Source organism: Gigantopelta aegis, unplaced genomic scaffold, assembly GCF_016097555.1.
Source record: "Gigantopelta aegis isolate Gae_Host unplaced genomic scaffold, Gae_host_genome ctg4831_pilon_pilon, whole genome shotgun sequence".
Taxonomy (NCBI): domain Eukaryota; kingdom Metazoa; phylum Mollusca; class Gastropoda; order Neomphalida; family Peltospiridae; genus Gigantopelta; species Gigantopelta aegis.
This window is the reverse complement of record NW_024534068.1, coordinates 1-27,497: the sequence shown is the minus strand read 5'-3', so window position 1 is coordinate 27,497 and position 27,497 is coordinate 1. Positions and strand designations below refer to the sequence as shown.

The following is a 27,497-nucleotide window of genomic DNA, read 5'->3' as shown; positions in this document are numbered from 1 at the left end:
AGGATCCTGGTGGTCCAAATTTGGATTCTTTTAAACAGTCTCAATGTTAATGTTTCTATTCTATGTTTTACTGTCACACATTCCTAAAGAAGAAGGTAAAGATTTATAATTCACTTCAAGGTACGTGATATAAGCATCTTTTAATAAATTTACAAATTGACTTGTAGGATGGCCTAGACTGCACATTGTTCTCTATTGACGCATTTGCCTACACCATCACTTGATTGGATCATCCACCCCCTCGTCCACACCTGAAAACAACAGCTTATATAGAGGTACATGTTATACATCATTATATATTGTAGTAGTTCTATTGCACATGTGTGTTTTGTATGTAGTTTTGCTACTGTATAAAGATTGATCTGCTCTTGGGTTACTGTCACACGTTTCTGCTCTCTAACTCACTGTCGATCTCTTACTACAGCTTGTCACTATAGAGAAGGTAGAGATAACCTCAGTAGCTCACTGGACAAGTACTATTATAATTTTTATAGGTGAAGTGGTTGTCTGTACTGAGGATCCTAAACGATCTATGGGTCTATGGCTAGGAGTAATGGCGGTAAATTTGTTACTTCTTTCAGTAATGATGTATTCTCTCTCTCCCTGTCTTTTCTTAGGCTGGCATATAATGGTTCCATGTTGTGTTTGTTCCTCATCTGTAATGGGAACAATGCCTACGTGTGGTTACATCATGATACACAAACACAAAAGTAACATCATATGATTTGTCATTGATAATCTGTTCCCTATAGCCTCTTGTGTTATCAGTTCCATCTCGTGCTCTAAGTGGCTGTATTTCACTAGCACAACACAAAGAATTACGAGATGTTAAGTGGATGGTGTTAGAATGTTACTGATGGATGATGGGGCTAACCCTGTAAGTAATATGTAGTATTATATTTGTTGACACTTTCTTGGTAGGGTCACTTGGCTTCTAGTGATTTGTTCTTTGATGCATACTCACCTACAGGATTGAATCGTGAAGCTCTCCTGTCCTTGTGCTGGGTCACCTGAGACTCTTACTCTGTCAGTGAGAAGGTCAGTTTTCTCTTTTCTATTGGTATATTTATCTCTGTGGGTGTTATTCTATTAGGCCATCCCCCAATACTCCAAGGTCGGGCGTGTGTCATGTCAATATCTGGATTGAGTTATGGAGTAGTACGTGTTAGTGAACCGGGTAGTATTACTTCTTTGACTTTGCAAATGTTGGAATTGTTATGCCTGGCGGTCAGGCATATATATACATATATACACATTTACCAGTGTGTTCAAACATCTCTATATAGCTCGTATTGCTGTAATTAAGATCAATGGTTTGCCAATGTTTTAGTAAAACTGATGAAGTTGGTGACATATGTGTTCAGACTTATCCTGTGGTAATAGTTATTGGGGTCTTCAAGGTAAATCAACACATACCTTTCAGGTAATTTATAATAAATATAAGTATAGTATAGGATTGGTGCTGTTTGTATATTTAGGTCAACCTATTGATGAGATGAAAGAATTGTTCAAGGAACTTTTGTACGTAGTGTCTCTTAGGATTTCTGTCGGTTGAAGGTGGACTTTGTGTTCGTTTGTGGCCAATGGATGGACTGATACAGATTTAGTGGAGGAGAACATAATACTGAAGATTTGATAGCAACAGTAATGGCAGTTAACCACATGCCTTTCATTTATAAAGGAGGTCAGTATACTTCAGTATATTAATGCAGTATACTTCAGTATATTAATGATATATGTATCATAAGATAATATAGGATTGCAATCTTTTCTGTGATATACTGAAAGGGAGAGAGTGGTAGTGGTAGCTGAACCAAAAACCTAACTGTACAGATGAGAGGGTATACTATATATATTTATTGGTTTATTCTATTATTGCTATTGTTTAGCATTTACCCCTGGATGAATAGTGTAGTACCTGCTGTAGAGAGTATTCATGGTATCAATCTATATGGTATTGTGTTAGTACCACCAGGTAGACTACCAAAGTATATTATAAAATAATGATAATATTTTATTTGTATATGTGTATTATATTTTTAGTATCCTAATGGTGTTGTCCACCCCTGTACATGATCACTAAAACTAAGTTTATGGAAGGAAGTTTGCATTCTGTAACTCTACTTATGTGTCCATATCATGAGTAGATAAATGGATGATGGATGATGGAACAAATTAATTAATAAATTGATGTCATAATTACGATATCTTTAAGTTGGTAGGTGTGTCACCAATCTACCTGTTCCTAAACACCAAGCAGGTTTGTCTTAGACACAACATGTGTACACGTCGTTTTTCCTTTATTATCACTGATATATTTTCCTTTATGAAATCACAAAACTTTTGTAAACTGTATTTAACATCTCCCTTTGTAGCTGTTACAGGAGCTGCACAAATCATCGGTGATTTGTCACAGGACGTGCTATGGAGTCTGCTAAAGGTTTTCTGCTACAGCCTTAGATGAAGATAGTACTGATGGACCGCTATAGTGAGTTCTTAGCTGAAATACTGCATTGGAGATCTGTCAATCGTCCTGATGATGTTTGTTTCTCACACGTAGATGCTAGGGTAAGCATCAACTTTTCTTAGTGTAGAGATGTTCTATGATACATTAAAGTATATAAATCCCGTTAATGTAGAAGCCATTCTTTAAAAGGTCGTGTACTGTTTTATGTAATATGTTTTTTTTTTCAGGTCATGTTGTGAAATCTTTTTCTGCTATTCAACTGACAAGAAAGCTGAGCGGATTGAGCTTGTTTGATTGAGAATTAAAGCTCAATTCAGGATCATGCGGCATTGGTATATCCACCTGGTATTGAGCTGATAGCTGCTGTTTCATGCTGCTTGTACATTGGTAAATCTCATTGGTACTAAATATGGGGAAAGTTTATGGTCTTTACATTAGGTGTTGTCCCCTGTGGTTGTTAGGCCACCTGCTCCTTCTAATCTACAAGGCTCTCTACCAGCTATGAAATTAACAAATAGAGTTTGAGTGATGCTAAGCTATTCTCACAACTCACTACTTGCTGAGTTACTCAAATCAAAGGTTTGAGATAGATCTTATTAATATCATAATTCCTCTGATGTATAGGAGGCTGGTCAAATTGTGGATCTTCGCAGTTTGCCGCAAACTTTAGAAACTGATGATTTGCCAAAAAAGAAACTTGACAAAATTTATCGCCCCTCCAACATCTGAACTGATAGCTTATCTGATTTAGTGTCCTCACACAACTGGTATTCTTTCAGGAGTGAAGGTAAGAATGCTGGTGATCTAGTCGTATTATATATTCTCTTTAGTTGTCTCACCATGCTTTGTACAGTATGTTGCAGAACTACAAACAAAGCTCTGAATTATATCCCGTCACGTGAGGTAGTTTCTCTGCTTGTGATCCTTACTCTGGACTAGGCCTACTTCTTTGTGTTTCTCAGGGGGCCTAAGGGGAGGGGGGTTTCTCAGGGTACTAACATCATAAAAAGTATATTCTCTGTTTTTCTTTAGTGTATTTTCTGGTCCATACTTCTATCCTTATAAATCCATATGAACTAGAGGTTATCCTCTATTGTGGGCTCACTGTCTCAGCACATGGAAAGGTATGTTATTCTATAATTCAAAATATAATGTCGTATTATAGTACGTGATACATACTGCTCTTACTCTGTTGTGGAGCTCTGTATGAGGAATTAGGTACTTCCATTGAAACATTACAATTAGCTCTTTTTGTTGTCAAATATTATTAAACACATCTTACTTTTACAGAGCAAAAAATATCAATCTATCGCATTTGAGGTCTTGTGTTGTAGTAAGTGAAAAAAGACCTCGTACTCAGCTTTTCAATTCCTTCACAACACTGTTTAATATAGTAGGGTCTCACGCCTCGAGCTCTCAATTCTCCTTGGCTGTCGAGTCAACCCTATGATCTGCTCCAGGTAATCAATCATTAGTTGATATTAATATTTAAAACTTATTTTCCTGGGTCCCCAAGACAACCATTAGTCATCTGTAACAATATATAGACAGTCGTGCATTGAGAATGGAGTAGTACAAACCAGCAATAATATAAGATATACTAGAAGATCGCTGTTTCACAGAATGGTGGTTCTAGAAAAAGGCTCACCACATAGCATGTGCTTGACTGAATCTGCCAAGGTAAAGCAATCATTTCTTTATTTCATCTATATGTTAATCTATTACTATTCAGATTGTACCAGGTTGTCATATCCATAATAGTAAACCCTGAGGACAAAAATGCCATGTGCTCACACTGACATAGGCGAGGTATGTAGGTTAACATAATGAATCTATCTGTACTGAAAATGTTGTAGATTTGGGTAACCAGTCCTCACAATGGTAGTGGCTATTATGGCCTGAGAGGAAAAACTCAACGACTCATTGTCTGTTGACCATTTCAGGAGCCATCTTGCTGGAGGAGGAGATTTAAGTACCGAAATATGCTCGCACTGGTTATCTTGGCTTTATGTTGAAATCAGACAAAACCATTGATACTGTAAGGTAGGTTAATAGATTTGGCTTTAATAATGATGTACTGCTCTCTATATAGCTGACCTACAGAGTCTCTATATTGTGGGCTCTTTGGACGAATCTTTAAATGTGAGAGGATTTCGTTACATCCAATTGACTTGGAAGCAACTGTTTGTACGATGTCATAAAAATATCTGTGGAAGGTAAATTTCAAAAATTGATATGCTTATCGTGTTTAATTTTAATGTATTGATTCATTTATGTAGTGCTGTTTTTTCACTGAAATATCGGGACTAAAAGTCCTCCATACTTGACATTGCCATCAAAGTAGGCCAAACCGCCAAACACCAGAGACATCCACGTATCTTACGTACATTATGCTTAGACTTTATACAACCTGTCAGCATAAGTTAATACATTTAATTATCTGAAGTTAATAAGTTAATAAACTTCTGTGATTGTGGCTGAACTTCAAGGGGATGAAATGAGGCTCTCGATGTTGTCCCTGTGTTACAACTTCATTATTGGAAGAGCATCAAGTTGTTGCTGGAATTGTTGTCGTTTGTGATCCAGGGAACTATTCAAATTTCACGAGGTGAAAAACAGAGGATACATCTACGCGATTCTTTCTTACTGACGAAAATGGATCCTATATATGTAGCACAAACTTGTAGTGTATTCATTAGCACATGTAACATTACTACTTTTCTTGCTACTCAGATAGTAAGGATTGGGAGGGTGGGCTTAGAGTGCAAGTAGTACCGATCATATTATATTAGTATTGTATGAATTTTTTTTGTGTGTGTGGATTATCTTTTTGTTCAGTTTTTGTTTGTCCCTTAATTTATGTTAAAGTAGTCTACTATTAAAGATAACTAGGTTTTTAGAAAGAAGTTAACTTAAGTCATTCATGAGTTTTCATACCAAGCCTGAAAGTAGGTTCAGATATGGAGCTAATTCCACACACCACACACATGTAGAAACTTAAGTGTCTATCAGTTGACTTAATTAGCTTCAATATAGATCTGTGGTTAACAATATATATCTATATATATATTTATGAAATAAATTACAGGAATAAATCATTATGAAATCATAATATTGTCATCACTAAAAAAACTATATTGTCAGTTAAACACAAGTACATTATTATAATAATTCGTTGATATTTCATTAAAAAAATTCATAACACAAAGAAAAATGACTTTAAAAATAAATACACACAAAATCAATGATTGGTCTTAGGATGGCTCAAAATTTTAGATGAAAATGACTAGGGTATTTGTGTTTAAATATTCCACCTGTTCGTCAGTGTTCATATGTCTAATCCAGGTAATACAGTGACACTGGAACTTTGTAACCAACGGTGTCTCTGACATTGATGACCTGGACAATCGTTTTCTAAACAAAGAAGTAATGAAGACATGATGACAGTTCATCAGAGCCTGATAGTTGTCTAAAGTAATTCTAAGTGTTTAACTAGTGTTCTACCTGCAGTTTATAAACCAATAGTCCATCAAAACAAGACTCACTACAATCTGCAGAGCAGCATAGAAATGGTATCATCGCATTGAATATTTATTTGTAACGCCTTATATCTGCTATATATACTGTCTGTTGTCTCCCCAATAAAAGGACAATCCTGACAACTATAATGGCAAATTAAGAAAATGTCATACTATTATATCTGTAGAAGAAATAGATCTAACATGACAATGCTACTGCTCCTAAACTCCACATATCAACAGTTTTTGTTAAAGACTGCATTTGAATGGCTTCAGGTGCTAAAATGACAAAATTAAGAATTTTTACAAAGAGCATTTATCTCTCTCTCTTACCCATGTAGTGTATATTTGCTGGTAAACTGTCTAAATGGTTACCTGTCTCAACATACCGAGCCAATGAAAAATCAACTATTTTTATCTCCTGATGGCCTGCTCCAAGCAAAAGATTCTCAGGCTATTTAAATAAAATTAAGTATTATTAATAATACAAGGATAAATACTAACAGCTATATTGATGAGAATAATATTATGACTATGAAGATATCCAAAGCTTCAGTAATATGGCGAACAAAACGAGCTGTTTGATGTTCATCAAGTGGATTTGAAGGGAGTCACAAATGACAATAGATTACCACAAGGAACGCTAAGTATAACAGCATCAATTTTAGTGATATATTAACAGATCATATTACTCACAGTTCAAGTACCAGTATTATTTGTATAGGAGTACTGATTGCATCCTCTAACTGAGCAATTCTTGGATGTTTTACTTTCTTGACATCTCAACTCTTTGACAGCTACCTGACGATCGTAGTCTGAATTACACTCAAAAAATTTAGCTACAAAATATCTATCTGTTGTACGTTCTCTACAACTCGTAGACACTAGAAAATTGTCCCCTATAATAACTAATGAACTCTATTGATATGATAAGTTTCAATTTACCTCTCTAGTTCTAATCCCAATTCATACTCCAAATTAAAGTCTAAACGACGCATTTGAAGATCTGTTACTAAGGGTGAGCTTGTAGGTGAATCTAGAGGGCACAAACAAGTTATTTTGTCTCTCTACATCAGGGATGGGGTCAAATACATTGAATAGTATTTAAATACAAATTAATATATATATATTATATATATTCAACAATTTAAAAAAGAGTATTTGAAGATTTCACGAAGTATTTGAAATACAAATACAACTATTCCTGTTTCAAATACAAATACAATTACAAGTACTCCAAACAAGTATTTAAATACAGCTAAATACAAATACTCATGTATTTGACCCCAAGCCTGCTCTACATATATTTTACCTTCTTCCACACTAATGAAAACTGGAGAAGAAGACTTGCTAAAAGGACTCAAGCCTAGTTGCATTGACTGATGCCACACGAAAGACATAGGTTTTTCCTGGCAATAATGCTCCATACATGTGCTGAGGCACAGATTTTATCATTGACTAACTTCCCATTCCTCATAATCAATTTGGCGCTGTTCTAAGATATAATGAATAATGGGTGATTCCCCTCATAAACAGGAGGACGCCATGAAATGAGAGCAGATGTGGAGCTGCCTAACAGAAGACCAGTAAACACTGGAGGGTGCTGCAGGCTTATCTATTGATAGAGTTAATATACTCATTGCTATCAATTAACTAACCCATGACAACTAGTTGACACTTTTGTATGTCACTACCAAGGCTATTCAGAATACCAACATGTATACAGTCATCGTCGCTCTCACCACGCCAGTTATAATTAACTGAGTTAGGCCTTGATGGTTTGCTATATGTGCTCTATCAGAGGACACTATTTTCTCTCGTTGTGTTCCCATAACTGAGGGTTCAGGGTGACCCTGTAGAACCATTCTAAAGTGACAGAGGCTCCAACAGGAGCTCGAACCTCTTCTGTACCTTCCTCAAGATTGGTGGAAATTCTATAATAACAAAATCATTTGGTCATCTTGCTATTGTCCTAAATATACCTAGAACATTTTCTCCTTGGTGATCTGAAGAATAAGGTGATGTCAAATAACGCTTATGATGTGAATTAAAGATGGATGTAGTCTTGGTAGATTTGGCCGATATATGTAAATTTCTTCGTGCCTGAAAAACGCTTAGTTTGCTGAGATCAAGTCTGGATGTTAATATTTGCTTGTCTGTACCAGTAGCAAGCATCTGATAAAGGCATATCATGTGATAAGTCATGTGATATAAGACACACACATACTTTAATCCATGTATGTTCTAGAGCAGTTCCAGCTGACAACCGTTCCCTAAATAATTAAAATAATAGAAGTAATACTTTATTGTGTGTTTTACATACAGAGGATTTTTTCTGAGCAAAGACAAAATAAAGTCTTTTGCTTCATGGGAGATATGTTGAAATGATGGTTGAGAAAAGTCATATTGGGCTTCTATCAGTCTTTGAGACACTTTGGTTGTGCTGCTATCAGAAAAGAAATGGAGATACACCACTTAACCTTAAAAAAAGAATGATAACAATACATTAAAAATGGGACAGTACTTACACAAAATGTAAACAATAACCCCAACACTCCTACAGAACAATCAGTGGATTTATAATAATATATTATAAGATCAAACATACCCAATAAATCTGCTGATTTATTGATGGTTTTTCTGTTATCATTCAGGAGCTAAAGACAGAAATTGAATTAAAATACCATCTATTATCATGTTACCTGTGAACTCGAGCGAGTCTGGTTTTTATCATCTTTGTTGGACAGAGAGGTCTTGAGCTGAACCAAAGTCAATGAGCTTCAGCGTAGGTGGTATTTCAGATGTGAGAAGTACATTTTCGGCTATTAACAAACATTATATATAAATACACTATATAAGATTGTACATACTTTAATATCAAGATGAAACTATATTTTTTTCATGAATATATTCTAGTGCATATAAGAGTTGTTGAATATACTCTATTACAAGTGCTTCAGTCAAGTAATCTTCAGTCAAAATCCTGTCAATCAATTCTCTCCAATAGTCTGGAACAAAACGCAAGATAAAACGAATGTTTATCCAATACTACTTACAGTTCAGTGACAATACTATATTGCTGTTCTGTGGTAAGGGCATCTACAAACTCCAATATATTTGAACAAGATCTGTTGACAGAGTTTGTAATAGCCGGACTTCTTGCAAGGCTTCATTGTTTCGCTTGAGGTATTTAGCAGCTAAACAATGAATCCAGTGTGCTTATGAATACATTTTTGAATAATACAAATTGACCTCTAAACAAATAAGAGAAAGCATAATGTAAAAATTGGTAACATACAATTATTAATACTTCAGTATGTATATAAAATGATACTGATTGTGTGGAGAGAGAGATGGACCTGTCCAAGTTCATCTGGTAGAAGATCATAATAAGTGTTGACAGAGTCTTCTCTGATGGATACTTCTGGACCATTAGGAGACAAGCAGAAGAAGAACGTGACAGATCATCCATTGAACCATGTAAAGTTGGAGTGAGCAAGTTAGATCTCTTTCATCTGTGGACATCAAAGAAAAAACGTTGTGTATTGAGTGCAATGGTTAATACCTCGTTAAGTTTCTATCTCTAAGAATCTTCTTCTAGTAGCTGGTGACATTGATGACACAACAGGCATTCTATAGAATGAAACAGATAATTCCTGTTATAAACTGATCTGCTAATTAGTCTGTTAGACTAAATTAGAAAATAATTAGTCTTACTTTTATTCTTTGTTGTATAAACGTATCTGATGGTGGACTAGGATCACTTGAACCGTTTTCATTATTAGCGATAACTCTAAATTGATACCAAGTATTAGGGTCCAAAGTACGTACAACAAACACAGTCTTAGGTTGTTGTACAATAGGTTTCCATTCATCCATTCCTTCTTGAAGCTGTTCCACAAGATATGAAGTAATAGGATTGTGGACCATCATGTTCTGGAGGATTCCTTTTAATTTCACTGAAGTTGTTGTTGCTCGAGAAGCCAATGGCTTTGAAGGAGGTAAAGGTAGTCCTTTATAAATAACAAAAAGTACAAATAGTTTATGATCTTAATAGTTTACCTTCAACAAATAAGTCCCATTATAGTTGTATCTGCACCAAATGCATTAGACAATAATACAAGTATATTGTCCTTCATCACTATATTCAAGGTCATGGATTTGTAAGAACTGATGATGTTGCAACACGAGCTGATCGAATTCGAGGGTTGTCCTCCTGTGAAACTAATATCATCATCTCTCTACATACTACCACAGGAGGAGGTGTGCCATTAAATGCACAAACTTATGATACATTGTCATGTAGAAACATTGTCTGATCTGAAGGGGACACAGTCACTCTAGGAGCAGCTGTAAATGAAATACTAAAAAATTACATAATGTTGCTTTTTTTACTACTTTCCATCCCTCCTTCTGTTATTGCATCTTTCTTTCTAAGAAAGCCAGGAGTACAGTTCCTTCAATCTGAAGCGCATCTGTTGTACGAACACGCAGAGATCCTGATGGTTCCACTCTCATAATTCCACAATCTCTCCAGGTTCAAGTTGAAAAATCCCCACCTTCCAGAACAATACATTCTATTACAAAACCTACTGTGTGCCGGTTGAGGCTATAATACAGTATGAACACAGAGTTAATCCTCAACATATAAATTATACATACTTTTGCGTTCTCGTACAGAAGACGCTGATGAAGGCCTACTCCAGCTCGGCCCACTTCGACGTAATCGGCTGACTTCCATGTCTTCAAAAAAGACAAAGGTCTAAATAATTTAAGAGAATCATAATATCTAATGGTAACGTTCTTTACCCAGCTGTTGCTGCTACATTAATGTCTAGTTGGATCATCTGGTTCAGACACTGAGAGATGATACACATAATACATGTTATATTGTTATGATTGTATAAAACTTACCACTTCTAATTTTTTGACATTCCCATCAAAGATAAAGCTGTTGTTGCTCTCCTTTGCTACTGATAAGAGTTCACTAGCTTGGTTAGCCATTCATCTCGTAATTGGACTGCATTGCCTATATTCAGATAGGAGATTTTGATATTCCTGTAGCTCAACTAGTATGCCTAACCTTTAGAGTGAATTTGTTGCCAGTGGCATATGTCACTAGATAACAATATTCCTTTTTTCAATATTCATGTCACTGATATAAGATATGTCTTGAAGCTATAAGTAAAGAAAAGGTATGAGATCCAACTTTGTTTTTTTTTATGACCATGATGAAAAATCTCTTTGTTAATATATGTCTCTCGTTCTGAGGTGTCTCTGAGTCTTTGGGTTATTGCAAAGTGCTTTTCTCAAAAAGGAAAACCTTCTCTCTTTAAAGATTCGATGTTGTGTTTCACACACACTAAAGGAGTCCTAAGTCATTCAATGTAATTGCTAGATTGGGCAATTTTATCTAAATTAACCTTGTAAAACCTAATTCTCCAAATTGCATCAATCTTTCTGGATGCCATCAAATTATACTAGATGCTACGGCATTGTTAGCTTGTCTTGAAATGTACATGAGTGACTTCAAGAGCCAGATTCAAAGTGTGGAACAGGAGTACCGCCTTGATGAGGACTCCAAGTAGTTTTGGAGTAGAAGATTGTATTTAGTGATCCTCGTATTGGTAAAAATAAGGTAGTCACGTAGACAAAGTCGATCTTTGAAACTGATCTCTCAATCCTGTTAGATGGAAGTGAATTCAATAAAATGTTGATTGTACATCTTACTTGAGGATATCAAATGTAGTCGTGATAGATATCTTCCGACCTGTGTTTTCTCGAAAAAACAGTAAGTGACATGAAAGAGCCTTCAGTTGAGGTCCAGATGAGAGCAAAAAGGTCTACAATGTTATTGGGATCCTTTTGCAATCTGTTTTAATTGTGGCAAAATCTCCCTGAATGGAAGAAACACCTAGAAGTCAATTTATTGTCCAGTTTCTATCTCTTAACTCTTTGTGGTAATTATATATGTCTTGCACCTATTTCCAAATAGTTCCTCAGACACATATTTCAATGATTTTGGAACTGAAGTATTATTTCCTCAATTAGTTGCCTTTGTAGTTTCAAAAGACACAATACTTAATCTTTCAAAATACTGTCTTCTCAGTTTCAAGAAAATTCAGAAGAGTGAAACTATAAATAAAAAAGAATGATGAGCATATTAATCTTGAAGATCGTCTCCTCACTTCTCTGTATTCGGCAGCTCTCTTCTTTTACCTCATCTGTGCGTTCTCCAATACTTAGACAAGGTGATAGTGGTGATGGTGAATCTCAAAACATTCCCGCTGTGGAGGAAGATTCAGTCCAGCACGCCAGGACGAATTACAGGTCAGCTATGAGTGGAGACCCTGATTATAAAAGAGAGAAATGTTAAAATGAGGATTAGAGTAAATTAGGTAACTTGACTGAACCTTGAGGATCAGAGAAGTTATAAGGTTTTATGAATTCAGTTGGAATCCGCCTTCTCGAGGTTGTTACCAATAGTTCTTACTAGAGACCACACAGTGTGTGCATTGTCAATAACTTCTACTAATTCTCTCTAGTAATGAAATTGTACCATTCTCAGCTGCTAAATAGTCTTCCAAGACCAACCACAGAGCAGGAACTGTGAAGAAAGGAGGCTAAACAATAAACTTCAATATCATTTTTTTTTTAGGGGAAAATACATCACTTAATGGATGCTGACTCATCCAGTGACCTTTCCCGATGTCTGGCATAGAAAAAAAAGACAATCGATGAAAGGCAAGTCTACTTGCTCTCTTATAATGAACAGCCTGATTAATCTTGGTCTTTCATAACTGAATATTCACAACATTAAGGGAAACACCGCCTCTACAATAAAGTAAACTATATAGCATTTATTATATGCGCACACCTATCTCCATAGCAACAATTTAAATGACACCTAAAGCTAGCAATATAAGTGAAAAAAATTCTTTGTCAACTAACTATTACTTATATCACTATTAACACTTCTTCACTTAAGATGTCTTTAAACACTTCTCCACTTAAGATGTCTAAGTGCATATATATTATACAACTAACATTGGGGGTGTTGGAGAAGATGACGCTGAACCCATCCCTATTCTGGAGCAGATTCTCTCCTCAGGGAAAGTGCTTACTAACCACCAAATCATCTCGTTGGCTGTCCAATATTTTCACTAACCTGTCCACCTCTCAATGAGAAGTTGGTATGTATCGGAGGCTCAATAGGGCTCAGTAGTTACATATGGAGACGAAGGGCAAAATAACTGTAAATAAGAGAAGAGGCAAACAAGTAAAGAAAAATATCCTAATTTTCAATTAAATAGTTTATTTAGTTACTTCTATAATATCAAATGTAATTATATAGTCAAGTGTCATCTAATAATGTTCTCATTTTCCTCCTTGGTGAAGCCAGAGGGAGGATTATCTTAGGCAGAAGTATTGAAGTAATCAAAATAAAAAGACTACAAAAACTACACATTAGCAGAGCACAAAGATGAGCAGTGTGGTTTGGAGTTCCTATCCAAATCCAGTATCAATGTACAGAGTACAATATCGCAAATGGCCAGGCAGTGCCCAAAACATTCAGATCTAGTGTGGAAGAGTACAATATCACAGATGCCAAGCATACCCAAACTTCAGATCCTCGTATTTTCCAAATATATTACGAAATTCATAAGCATAGGAGCAGGAGGAGTGCTCTAATAGTCACAGTAATGATATTTTGATGTAGTAATGCTTGCTTGCCTTGTGGTTACATGTGAGATATATAATAAAAAAGAAGCAGGTGTACAGGATAAGGAGAAAGGAAGGTTAAGGACCAAGAATAAGTGTAATATTATTGTTATGTTTGCCTATATAATTTGAAATATTTTTCTATATGTAGAGAATACAGAAATTAGTCCAGTTAATACATTCTAAGGATAAAAGATGATTTGTCAGTTCCAGTTTTGGGAGAAGAAGAAGCGGAAGAAGAGAAGAGAACACAATAAAAAACAAATAATAAGAATAAAAAACGGATCTTTTAAATTCAGAGCCATCTTCCTGTCAATAAGTCCCAAAAACAGTTCAAACTCAAGCAATCACGGAAGTTGGGTATATACACAGAGCCTTTTCTCAACGACAGGCCAAAACGAGTCATGTCTAAAACTGCAGAGCACCCATACATCAAACAGTTAAAAGTGTTAAAAGAACCAGAAAGTGCCGTAGGTTATCAGAGGTTACCAAATCTCCACCCAGAATTAAAGGCAAACGGACATCACCCAAATTCAACCTGCCGGTAGTAACTTCCCCTGCCCCACCATCAGTACTACCTCCTCCTAGTAGTGAGTAAAATAAAACTCCCTCTCCTAGCCTCCTACTTCAAGCACTTCCTCCTACCGTTGGCACCGCACTCTCCTCCTCCGTTAGATTCTACACAAGAAGAGGATATCATCAAATGATGTCTATGATTCCAATTTCATTGGAACGAAGAACAAGGGCATTTATGATGATTGGTCACTACAACTATCATTATGAGGATCTTAGCCAGGAAATTATGAGGAAGTAGATAGCCCAAGTAAACATAGGTATGTCGTACCTTTGCCTCTAAAAAAGTGGGACAAAACAAATAGTCAGAAGAGTATGAACCTCTGGAGTTCTTACATGCAACCGCCCAGTTTAAAAAAGTGAAGAGACTTATTTTTAATAATATTAACAATATAAGATACAAACTTTTTTATTTTTAATTGGACATTACTTACATGTGTTGTGCATTAAGAGAGTACTTTATACCTTTGTTATGAAAATCATGTCAGTAAATTAGACCATGTGCACCATTGTGATGTTGATTTAAGGCTTCCCTTTCATTTGTCACTCATCCAAACCACAAAGTTTAGAACACACACCATTTTAGTGTTTCTCAATGTCTACATGCTTGACTATGTGGGTTGTTAACCGAAGGTTAGTCTAGCTCTTTTTCTAATTTGTGGTTGCATGAACTTAATAAGATGGGATGGAAACTAATACACATATAAAAACTACAATGTCCCACAATCAACTAATTCAGAACACTGGTGAGCCTCGAGATGATATTTTTTGTAGTTCTATATGTCAACTTTTTTATCTTCAAGAAATATCTGGTATGTGGATGATGCTATCTATACACAAATCTTACTTTATGTTTTGTTAGGTATGTGTTTTAGTTGTTAATGGAATAACCCAATCCACTTTACACTGTAATTCTTTTAATGATTTCAAAATGGCTGCTACAAATGAGTTGTGTAGAGTGAGATGGACTCAAACAAGTATTCTAATAATTGGAAAATTCACTGGTTTCCAGATAATCCCCAATTAGAAAGAGAAAATTTAGTAACAGGAACCCAAGGAGAAAAAATGCAGGTGAAATAGAATCATTGTATGGCAATGATAGACTTAACTTGCCTTTTGTGGAGAGTATGGTTGGCGGTTATTACTGTCAAGTGTTTTGGGATAATATTGCTATAGCAACAAGTAATATCTTATATGTACAATATCCACAATCCTATGACAACCTTCCAACATGTAATGATGTTGTAAAAGTTGCTGAGTTTCGCATGTATGGATGATATTAGATGAACAGCAAAGGTATTAAACCAAAACCAACAACAACAGGATTGTAATATCAACATTAGTAAAAGATAGTTCTAAAATGGTGACATCACTAACTCGTTCATAGTTCAGGCATTACAACATCAAGCTCAAAGATGCTATGACCACAACAAGGAACACCACTATTGCTTCTACAATAGTTCTACTAGTGTTCCCATGGCAACAATCATTATAAACAATATGACACAATAATAACAGATACTCTTACTAAAGAGTATAAGCCAAACCACGAGTGGTAATTCCAAGAAATTATTTCTGACAATTGCAACCCTTCCGTCTAAAACAACAAGATCATTCACCATCAAATTACAAACAACGCTACAAATTACAGGAAAATACCGACCTAGTTTGACTGTAATTGCAAATTTAGCCCAAAATTCTAGTAAGTGAAGAATGTATTAATAACTGATCTCATGTCAATTGTATACACTCTAGATTATCCAATGTCTAATGATCCTACTGAAAAAAATAATACTATCCGATTGGGGGTCATACTATCGATAAGTGTGGGTGTGGTATTAATGATCATCCTTGGACTTGCGCTATTCGTTGTTGTGTATTTGACAGGAAGTCAAAAATTACAACTGGTAAGATTACACATCCTGTTATTTGGCTCCTCTCCAAGTGTATTCGCTAATTAAGTTTGTTGGGAAAATAATAGGTTAATTAGGAAACATCATGTGCAGCACAATTATACGCATCAATATTTGCTAATGTTAGAATTAAGGTCACACTTGACATTTAGTCTAAATGGTTTATATTGTATATGCATACCTATCTGTACACAGGCACAGATGTCCCTAATGAGTAATAAATTATTCTAAGTTCTATTTATTTAATATGTAATGTAGTTCTTATTAGTAATTTTCTATTTGAGAAAAAAGAACCTGGGTGTTGGATAGATTAGTGTTTTCAATATTCATTTTATTTCACCAAACAAAATATATTAACGCCATTTTCTAATTTCTTCCTTAGATAACAGAATCTAATAGATCAATTAATATTAATAACTTATATTCAAACCACTGAAACCCGAATATATTGATCCTGACATGGTTAACAATCCCTCGTTCTTCTGTGATAAAACTACCAATATATGACTATATAGATAATATAACCTCATCACCAGTAACAGACTCTGTGGATCAATGTCTAAATGTCAATAATACAGATTATAGCAGTTTGTATTCTATACTTAATGACAATGAGAGCATCAACTAAAGATGATGATGAAGAAAGTTATAAGAAAAATAAGTCTGTTGTTGTGTCTAGTACACAAGATAATGTATATACAGCTGTTTGATCAACCCCCCCCCGCAGTATAGTTACTACTAATATACTGCACTACTATTATCGTAGACTAAATGACTTTATCATTTTATATTATATTATATTTCTAAAGTAATGTTTTCATTAGGGAACAACTTTGATGCAAAATGTATATTTGTCAAGTGATCAATACTGAAATGACAAATTTTCACTATAAAGCTATAACAACCCTGAAAATAAACATTTTAAGAAAGTCCCCCTATTCCTAATATTGGAAATATTGTATTGTAGCAGTTACGAGTCATAATTGATCATTCACTATGGCATATACTCTAGTATTAAGGACATTTACTACTGGCAGATACAGTAGAGTAGGATGGTGATGAAGCCATTGTTGTGTGTCTGTATTCAAGTGGCCATGCTATTTCCCTTAATTCAAGGTATTAATTATAAGTTTTCAATCCTTAGTATTGGGCTATACTGATGCAACCTTTTTAACCATTAGGGCAATGTAGACTTCAATTTATTAATGAGCCTCCATCTGAATTGGATTGCAATCCTTTCAATGAAAAAACTGTTTAGCTCAGTAAGTGTTTTGTGTGTTCTTGTCCGTGCAAGTGGGATAGACACTTTCAGTGTGGCCTGGTAATCATAATAACACTAATGGTTCTGTAACCATGATTTCCCACTTTATAACATAACACTAGACTCAACTATTTATATCACCAGGTTAGTCTTTGATTTGTTCAATGAGAGCATGATGGTGAGTATTTCTGTCAAGCCACTAATACAACAGACAATGACAGTGGAGTCACTCAATCCATCCAATAAGCTCTACATCCAAGAGCCAGAATCCTACCAAGGTGTATCCCCCTGCCCATCTGTAGTCCTTGACAGTACACCAACAGTAAAATGTGCAGACTTTAACTAGTTCAAAATTAACACCCCCTCTACTCTCTCATTAACTTCTTTCTTCTGCCAATACAAAAACAACTACATTATTTTCTTGTTCACCAACGACAGTAAATACGATGGACAGTAACCGTGAAGAGTCGGATGGATAGTCGGATTTGTTGTAACACTTCTTTTAGCTCTATTGTTATTACTAATTTTACTAATTTGCCTCGTGATGATTATTTGTAGGAACTACCAGAAAAATTGGTCTAGTATGTCAAAATGCAGTAAGCTTACTCTTAACAAGAGACAATCATTTAATGTCCTTTCTTGATGATATGCCTATCATTACAAGAAAAACAAAACCATTGGATTCTGAGGAATTAACCACATCACAACTGGAATAACCACAATTTCTTCTATTTCAGATACTAGCATCACAACAAAACCCAAACAGTACTAATTCATCAAGAACGTTCAGAGTCTTACGATTATGTTGATTGGTCCACTTCTGAAGAACTTCAGTCCTCATATGTTGATGTTAACTCTGATACAATTGATAGTCCTGTGTACACCAATCCTAACTCTTCACAAACCTAATCTCACTAACACAACATGTTCTGAACCTCCAAGTAAAACAGTTGAGGAAAGGGTCTATGCTATAGCTGATCCTCCATAAGAGGGACAATCATGTGTCTTACCAAACAGAATCAAGAAATGAAACATCAACACTCATTTATATATCATGTACCTTTTTCACAGTAATCTATGTGATAAGTATTGATTCGTAAAGCATACAGTGTTCTATCATTAATTTATGTATTTATCGCTTATTAAAATCAATTACATGTTTGGTATTCATTGCAAGATACATCATCAATGATATCACAAATTGTAATAGACAAGAGTAACAAAAATTTAAAAGAAATAGAAACCCACACTCTGTCATATAAGGCAATGCTGTAGGTAAATATAATCTTACAATGATCACTTATTACTAGAGTCTATAAAAGAGGTACTCAATTACTAGATACAGAAGAGAATCGCAGATCAGTGATGAAGGCAGTCTTGGTATCTGCATCCAAGTTGCTGTGTTATTTCCCTTATTCAAGGTACAACATATCGTACTACTATGTATTGATGCCATCTTTTCTTGACTATTAGAGCAATATAGAATTCACTGTGTTAATAAGCCTCCAACAAACATGAATTGCAAATCCTTTTTAAAAGACAGTTAATCTCCAATGTTGTTGCTACATTTCCTATGCATTGTTGTTCATGCAAGAGGTACAGATAACTTCATTGTGAACTGATAACATAATGATACTAAGTGTGGAAAACCAAACTTAATTCTGGTATCACAGTATATCAATTTCCAGTCTATACTTTTACCACATTGTCCTAAAAATCTATTCAATGAGGAGTATGACAGATGAGTATTTTGCCTAGGTTACCAATACAAACAGACATTGACAAAATACCACTGAAGCCTTCCAATAAAACTCTTTATTCAAGAACCAGCTTACTACCAAGGTATATCTTCTTGTCCATCTGTAGTCCTTGACAGCATACCCACATTAAATGTACAAACTTAATAAACAATATTACTACAAAAACTAATAAGCATAAGTTCCTTCTCCATTCATGTCAGTCATCCATTTCTGGCAGACAACAAACCTAAAATTGTGTGGATAGCTTGAGTTTGTGTCCGTATCTTATATATATGATCTCTAGTCCTGTTTGCATATTTACTGGCTTGTACATGATGATTACATTTAAAAAATACAAATGTAATTTCTCCAGAAGATAAAAAAAGTGATAGGCATATACTCAAGATACAATAATTGTTTTATTTTTATTAAATTTCATTTCTTTATTTTTTGTATTGCTTTATCACCTGTTTTTTTATGTATGCCTGCTGTCACTTGTAAAAAAAGTCACTGTAACAAATACTTTGTCAACTGGATATTTCAGATACTAAAATAACTCCCACAAATCCATCTACAAAACTCAACATTGACAGCTATGGTAATGAAGAGTCAACACATCACTCCTATGTTTTATGTTGATAATGGAAGAGTGGGTGAAGGTCACTTTTATGTCCAACCTGTCTGCCCACAACCTAAAGATGGTAACACACCTTATTTTATACCTTCCATTAAAAAATCAAGGGGGAACGTATATGCTATAGCTGATCTCGGTAAGAGGGACAAATACCATTGCTTACCAAAGGATAACAAAATAAAGCATGGTATTCTTCTAAGTAATGATTCACCATCTTTAGTTATATTATTTTATTGGTTAATATTTAAATTGTAATTTATTTTTTATTTATTGCTTACCCAGTAAGTTGAGCATTGGATGGTTCTTCATTGCCAAGAAATGAGGCCTCATATACTGTTTCCGTTTTTGTATTAGGAAGTGAACTAGTTAAGCAATAATGACAATGAGTTTATTAAACAGTTGATTGACTGACCAACCTGATATCATGAGGACTGTCTACACAGTCTTCTGATGTAGTGGATTTATGAGGATCTCCAAGACTAGAATGGTACCTGATGAGAACTTCCATTTTAGCTTGAAGCAGTTCACCTTCCGTGCGACAATTTGGAAAGGACACAAAAATGTCCAGTTTTTTTGCACAGAATGACATCCAGTCATGATGTAACTCTGTCTGACTAGGTGATATCTCTCTTCTTCATCATTATTTGAATCAGATTCTGAATAAAACTCTTCCTTGGAATCTCTTTTGTTAGGATAGTTTAGTATCTTTGTAAGGCTCTACTACCATTTTCAATCTAACTGGAGATAAATCTCATGTGAGTTGTTACTGTTGAGATTGAGTTGAGATATCTCCTCTGGCTGATATATAGGTTCTACACAGCATTGTGGTATGTAGCCTTCTTCTTCTTTGTCAAAGGACTCCAAAGGGATGGTTATAACTAGATAGTTTAAACCTTTCTCTTCAATCACATCTACTAGATCTCCTTCTTGTACAGAGAGATAGTTGCAAGGGTTATCAGGAGGTGCAGGAGTGGTCCATAACAACACGATGAATATTGGTATAGTCAAAGCAATATGAATATCCTAAACAAATATTATATTAAATACCAAATAGCAATAATATTCCTACTTCATATCCATCTATAGAATCTTGACTTGTCTTTGAAAAACGTTTTCGTCCTGTGCAATATATACATAATTGTGGTTAACTTGACTTAGAGTTCATACCTTTATGTCTTAATGGCTGAAGTCTATCGCTAGGTGGTGGAGGAGGTGGAGCAGTTGTTTTGGAATCAGATAAGCTAGCTGTTCAACTTGTTCAGGTTGCAATGTCTCTTGAGCTAAAGAAAACATGATTTGCTAACTTTAAATAAATTTATTTGACTTACAGTTAGTTCATTAGCTTGTTGTTTTAATAGCTTGTCCAATTCTATTGCCCAAAAATCTTTTACTGAAGTATCTTCACAAGCCTAAAGAATTGAAATAGATTATTTTAAACGACACTATTTTTTTATATAACTCACTCTGAATACTACAATATTTTCTTGGCTTGTTTGACCTCTTCTCACAGACAGCAAACCGATCGTAGAGTCCATGATAATTCTTAATAAGAAGTAACCTGATGTCTATCAATTAAAGAAAAGTAAATATTATACAGTAATTCATCCATCTTACTAACTGGTATGTGCATTATATATTCATAATATATTCTTTCTTTTGAATCATTTAAACTCTCTCTGCTAGAACAATAGCATCAGGATGAAGGAAACATGTGTACATGGACACTTCTTTCTCACGATTAGCCAAGTGAACCAAAAATGGATTAGTTGTGATAACATCAGAGGCTTTTATGGCGAACTTGGGGGAGAGGGAGAGGGAGAAGGAGAAGGAGGAGAGAGAGAGAGAGAGAGAGAGAGAGAGAGAGAGAGAGAGAGAGAGAGAGAGAGAGAGAGAGAGAGAGAGAGAGAGAGAGGAGAGAGAGAGGAGAGAAAGAGAGATAGAGAGAGAGAGAGAGAGAGAGAGAGAGAGAGAGAGAGAGAGAAAGAAAGAAAGAGAGAGAGAAAAGCAATGTACTAGAAGGAATGAGTGGAAACATACTGGACAGTTTTAGTAGTTTTGAAGTGATTAACTCTATTGATAATAGTTTTAAAATATTTAGCAATGATTCCAAAGTTTCCTAAAAATAAATTGATTAATTAATAACAAAATAATATAAAGACTTCTTTGCACTTACTGAGAGGGCAGCTAGACTCATCAAATCCTCTTTATAAGCAGCTTGAAGAAGTTGCTAGAGAAAACATGTTAAGTATCACAACATACACATGAATTGTCTAATGTACTTGAAAGAGGTTACAGTAGATCTCTAGACGTTGGTAAGGAGCACTATAGTCAACTATCAACTCTCCATCACTAGTGGCCTCATTTTGTGTGAGGACAGCCAACTCTTCTGACTTACACATAGATAATGCATTCAAGGAATTATCGTAATTGATAACGTAAGGAAAATAAAGCTTAAGTGAGTTCATCCTAACAATAAAAAAACAAAATAATACTAATAAGTAATGGCATTGAGTCTTACATTCTCTTGAAAAACATTTACCACAGAGTAGGTATGTCAGACAGCGATGCAGTAAGCGTTCCATAAAAAATCTATAACAATAAAATAAATATATTAAACAGTTTATATTAATATATTCAACTATAGGTGGTTCCATACATTTGAAAATCAGCTAAGTCAGATAAGTGTACAAATGCACCAGTGTAATTGTAGTATAGGAGAGTAGACCTGTTAAGTGTTAATTAAATTAATTTAATAAAACATCATTTTTAATTACTTGTACTAATTTGTTGACTGTTTTTGTATACTTCACTTCATCATTATAGAAATCACTTAATATTGCTCTAAAATAAAGAAAATAAATATTATCATAAGATTTCATTATCAAAAAGAACAATCTTTACAATCAATTCCTTTTAGTACACACATACATACGCAATGTGTACATGCTCCCTCACACATGCGTATGCACCAAGTATATACTTTTGACTATGCATATTAAATGTTATTAATAATAGTAACATTACCTCATAGATTGTAAACTTTGTTTATGAGCTTGTACCCACTGTGCTCTTTCATCAGAACCAATTCGTTTACTACGACGTGGGAAACTACTCCATCCATATCAGGACGATCTCCTTCTTCATCCAGTTCCCCTCAAAAACTGGAGACAAAATTCTAGCTCTTGGAAACTCTCTTGAATGTATCTTCTTCCTCTCCTTCTAAGGAAGAGTGAATTCTTCATCAATAAAACAGCCAAGTCATTAAAATGACCATTAGAGTTGCCATAGTGATCAGACCTCTACTGGTTGATAACAGGTGGATCAGGACTGTTATCACGAACACTGAGTGAGTTTCCTCAATAGAAGATTGAGAGCTGTTAGCTTCAAGATTTTCCTTCTCTTTCATCTTGTGGAGACATTGAACCAGAGGATGGCTGTGGTGACAAGTTTTCTATGAATTGTTCACCAATTTCATTCTCAACTCTTATAATCAGGTGTATGGACTATCGGCTGGAGGGATGGCCGAGGTGGAGTTGCAGGAAATGGAAGAACAGGTGGAGCATTGTCTGACTCAGATGTAAGCGTATCAGCTGGAGGGGAAGTTCGAGTTGGGATAATAGAAGGAGGGGGAGGAGTAGGTGGAGCACTGTCTTGATGATTCAGATTCAACAGGAATGGAGGTCGAACAGGCGGTTCTACTTCCTTAGGAGGAGGAGGTGTGGGCGGGGGTGGAGTTGAAGTAGGAGACTCTATATGGTTTTGCCTTTGAATCAAAAGAATGATCAAGTGTGCTGTCTCTCTTTGATGGTGGAGGTGGTGGGAGGGGGTGGAGGGTCATAGGGGAAGCTGGTGAAGCAGGAAACAAACAAGTCATTTCCTTTAGAGTCATGAAAGGAAGTCTTTACTGTGGCCTCTTAGGTTCTTGTACGATCACATGACTAGACCGTAGAAATTCTTCGACTAGATGTTATAGGTTTGTAGCAGGAGCAGACAAAGGTTTTTTCAGGAGCAGCTGAATGCAATGATATTTTCTTTTGAGGTAATGGAGATGATGTTATAGATGTTGGAGACTCAAACTTCTTTTTAAGTTCAAGTACTGGAGCCTCGACGACGAGAGTGAAGGTCTTGAAAAGCCCACTAATTTTTGCTGGACTTTGAAGATTTTTAGTTAGTTCAGAATGTGAATTGTCCTTTTTGACCTATTGCCATGGAGATTGCTTCCTGCACATTTGCTTCTATTCTTTCAAAAGATCATCTAGTTCTAACAAAGATACTTCAATATCTTGAGCTGATTGTTTACATGCAACTAAGTAAGTGCTAATTTTCTTGTCAACTTTTCGTAATAGATTGTTAGCACTTGTTATAGTAGGTTGAGTATCAAGATGAGACTGTGCTAATTGACATACATGTTTAGCCTGAGCACAAAGAACTGTGTAAAGTGTCTCAGCTACTATGGGATTAAAAGTGTCTGTGGTGATGCTAAGGAATCTAGAAACTACGGACAATTCAAATGAGAGGGCATCACCAGATTTTGAAGAAATCATAAGTTGTTTTAATGTTTTTTTGTCTGTAGAGAGTTTTTTTCTTGAAACATTTCGTGATTCGATTTTAATTCTGCAAATAAATTTTGCATCTGTGTGGTTTCCTTCACATAAGTCTAGTGTGTCAGTAGTCTCTTGGCATCACTAAAGTACTAATAATGTCGTCCGTCAGTTACATCCTAAACATAATAATATAAGTTGATAGAATATAGTCCCAATACTACAATCCCTTGGTTTTTTTCAGCAAATGCCTGAGCCTCCTCAACAAGACTTTGCTCTCTTCAAGAGGAAGTTCCTAATGTTCTTGCACTCACAAAAGGAAGCCCTACTTCAGTCACCCACAACAACAGCTAAAAAAGGACAGAATAATATAATATGGTGACACTATTTTTTGTGTTGCTGTACCTTTCTCAACTTTAGATCTGTTTCACTTTTTTTTCAAAAATCATTTCAAGTTCAGACTTTTGTTTACTGCACTTCTTATGAGTAGCAGATACAGACTCCTCCCAACTTTCTTAGCATACCACGGGTACTGTTCTTCTCTCGCATCTGCTCCACTTGTTTCAAGTTCAGAACTTACAGATGTAAAGGTACGTGTCTCAGTACATATTTCTCTACTGCAGAGTCAAGTCGACCAAGTTGAGCATCATACTGATCCAGCAATTCCCTTGCATCTTCATCAGAGAGATTAGGGTCATGAGGATTAGATATTAGCAAATCGAATATCTCTCTCTCTTTGTGACACTACAAGAGGAATATGCCTATTAAAAGTAGTACTAGCCCGTGATATCTCTTACCTTAGTATTCATGGAGTGCAGTTGACACATCAAATCCAATGCAGCATACGTTTCTCAATTATAGAGACACGCTCTTGTACCGGCCATCAATTCTGTCTACAAGATAATAAGACTTTGTTCTTTTTGGCCCCGAGATGTAGTGTAGGTTTTAAGTGAATCTGCCTTGGTGTGCAGCTCAGCTATAGAAGTTTTGAATGGAAGTTAAGAAAATCTTTGTGCACTTTATGTTCCTTTCAGCATCAACAACATTGATGGAAACACCACTGTGAGCTTTTAAGAAATTACTTATACACTGTAAGAGTTTCTGGTAGCAGCTGTAATAAATAAGATAGGGAGTAAGTGATATAAGTTATTTTTTTCAACTAAACCTTATCTGTATCTTCCTTCTAATACTGGAAAATCATCTAGATTATGTATGGCTCTGTAGAGAACTTGAAATTGACTCTAGATGATTTTCACTTTGTTCTTTCCTGATTGTTCACTGAGGTTTTGGTTAGTTTATTCATACCTTCCAGTTTTCACCAATAACATCTCCATGACTACTCCCATTGATAGTACTATCATACCATTTTATAAGTGGTACAAGTTGATCATGTAAACGGGAGAGGAGAGTTCACTTATTCTCTCTTGCAACCTGGTCAGCGACAAAAGAATCTTGAGTTCCATCTGGAGAATATTGAAGCAAATCTATTAACTTGCTTCCTTCAGTTAATGTTGATTGATACGATAACTCAAGGAGCTTTTTGTCATAATGAGTGCTTGAAAAAATGGATGAAGATAATCAGACATGGCTGATGTCAACTGAAAGACAACAAAAATAATATTCTTTGAAAATTCATATCTCTAAATACCTTCATTGCTTCATTTAAAAATTGATGTAATGAAGATATTGCCCTCTCCTCGGTTCTAATACGAATATAACCATTTTTTTTTTTTTTTTGTTTTCCAGAGGTTTTGTAGGTCATTAACTCGTTTGGACACCCGGTCAGTGTTGACCTTTCTTTCAAAACATTCTCTCGTATATCTTTCTGCAAGTATATCCAACTTGAGCAGTCAAATCCTACAGAGTAACATATTATCAAATGGGAGGGGTATTTCACTAAACTTACATTGCAAGTCTCCTGGAAAGATAGAAACTTTGTTCTTTGCTCCTCTACAGCTTTTAAAGTGTAACTCAAGAGAGCAGAATTCAGTCAGTTTTTGGTAAGCCAGCTTCTCTTAGCCATATCAAACAGCTGTAATATAAAAAGAAAAAGTTCATTATACTGGAAATGTCCAATTCAATAAATCATTCCATAAACTTTATATATTAAAATTAATTAAATTAACAGGAGATTTAAAATATTTTATCTTACATCTTCTGCTGATTGTTCTATCGTGGCAAGTCGTTCATTGACTTTTTAGTTTCATCTTTTCTTTGACTCAATAGATGTAATATGCGTTGATTTTTGTCTAGCTACTGACTCAGTCAATTTATTAATGTAGCATACTGATTGTTTAGGTATTCACTAGATCCACCAGATAGTAACATTTCCTTCAACTGAATTCCCTAACTCTACAAGAACAAAAACAATAGTATTGTCAAAAAAAGTTCTATGATATCTTTTATAGCAAAAAAATGCTATAAGAGAAACATAACACAGCCTAAAAACAACACATTACAAATGAAAAACATGTATATACTGTGATAAGGATAATTCTGCTATTAATAATTACTTACGGAGACATTCATCAAAAGAAGACATTACTTCCTTTCCTCTCTCTTCTATTTCTACTGTAAGTTCATCATTTCGTAACACTTGATGTCGATGTCACACTGCCACTTAGTCCAACGTTGAGCAATAGCTTCATTGCTCGTCATAAAGAAGTTGAAAACGTTGAGTAAGTTGAAGTCGGTTTTTCTAATACTTGAAGTTTGTCCTGAAGTTGCCATGACACTCGGTCCCCTAGTTCAGATTGCAATGATTGATTAGGTTGAATTTCAACACGTAGCCAGCTGTCTCTCGCTGCAAAGCTGATTGAAGTAGTCTGGTAGCATATTCTTTAGTATGCTAATAAGACTGATCATGGAACAAGTAAAATTTTACTATAATTACATACTTCAAATTCCTCTTTATACTGTTGTAGTTCATTAATTGCGATTTGGTTTCTTCAAGACTTTTTCAACATCATCAAAGTTTTGGTTCCACAATTGAAAGAAGTGTTTTGAAGTTTTCGTAATACTCTTTAGAGTAAGTCAGTAAATATTTTCATTTTAACCATATATGGCTCACCTCGGACCATCTTTTAACTAATAATAGTTGAGAGTACGGTCTAGAGAGGGCATGTTTAG

At 35.2% G+C, this 27,497-nt stretch overlaps 1 pseudogene; it reads left to right on the top strand.

Moving 5' to 3' along the window:
- Positions 1-494: 494 nt before the first annotated feature.
- Positions 495-23,404, top strand: LOC121366130 (annotated as a pseudogene).
- The last annotated feature ends 4,093 nt before the right edge of the window (positions 23,405-27,497 follow it).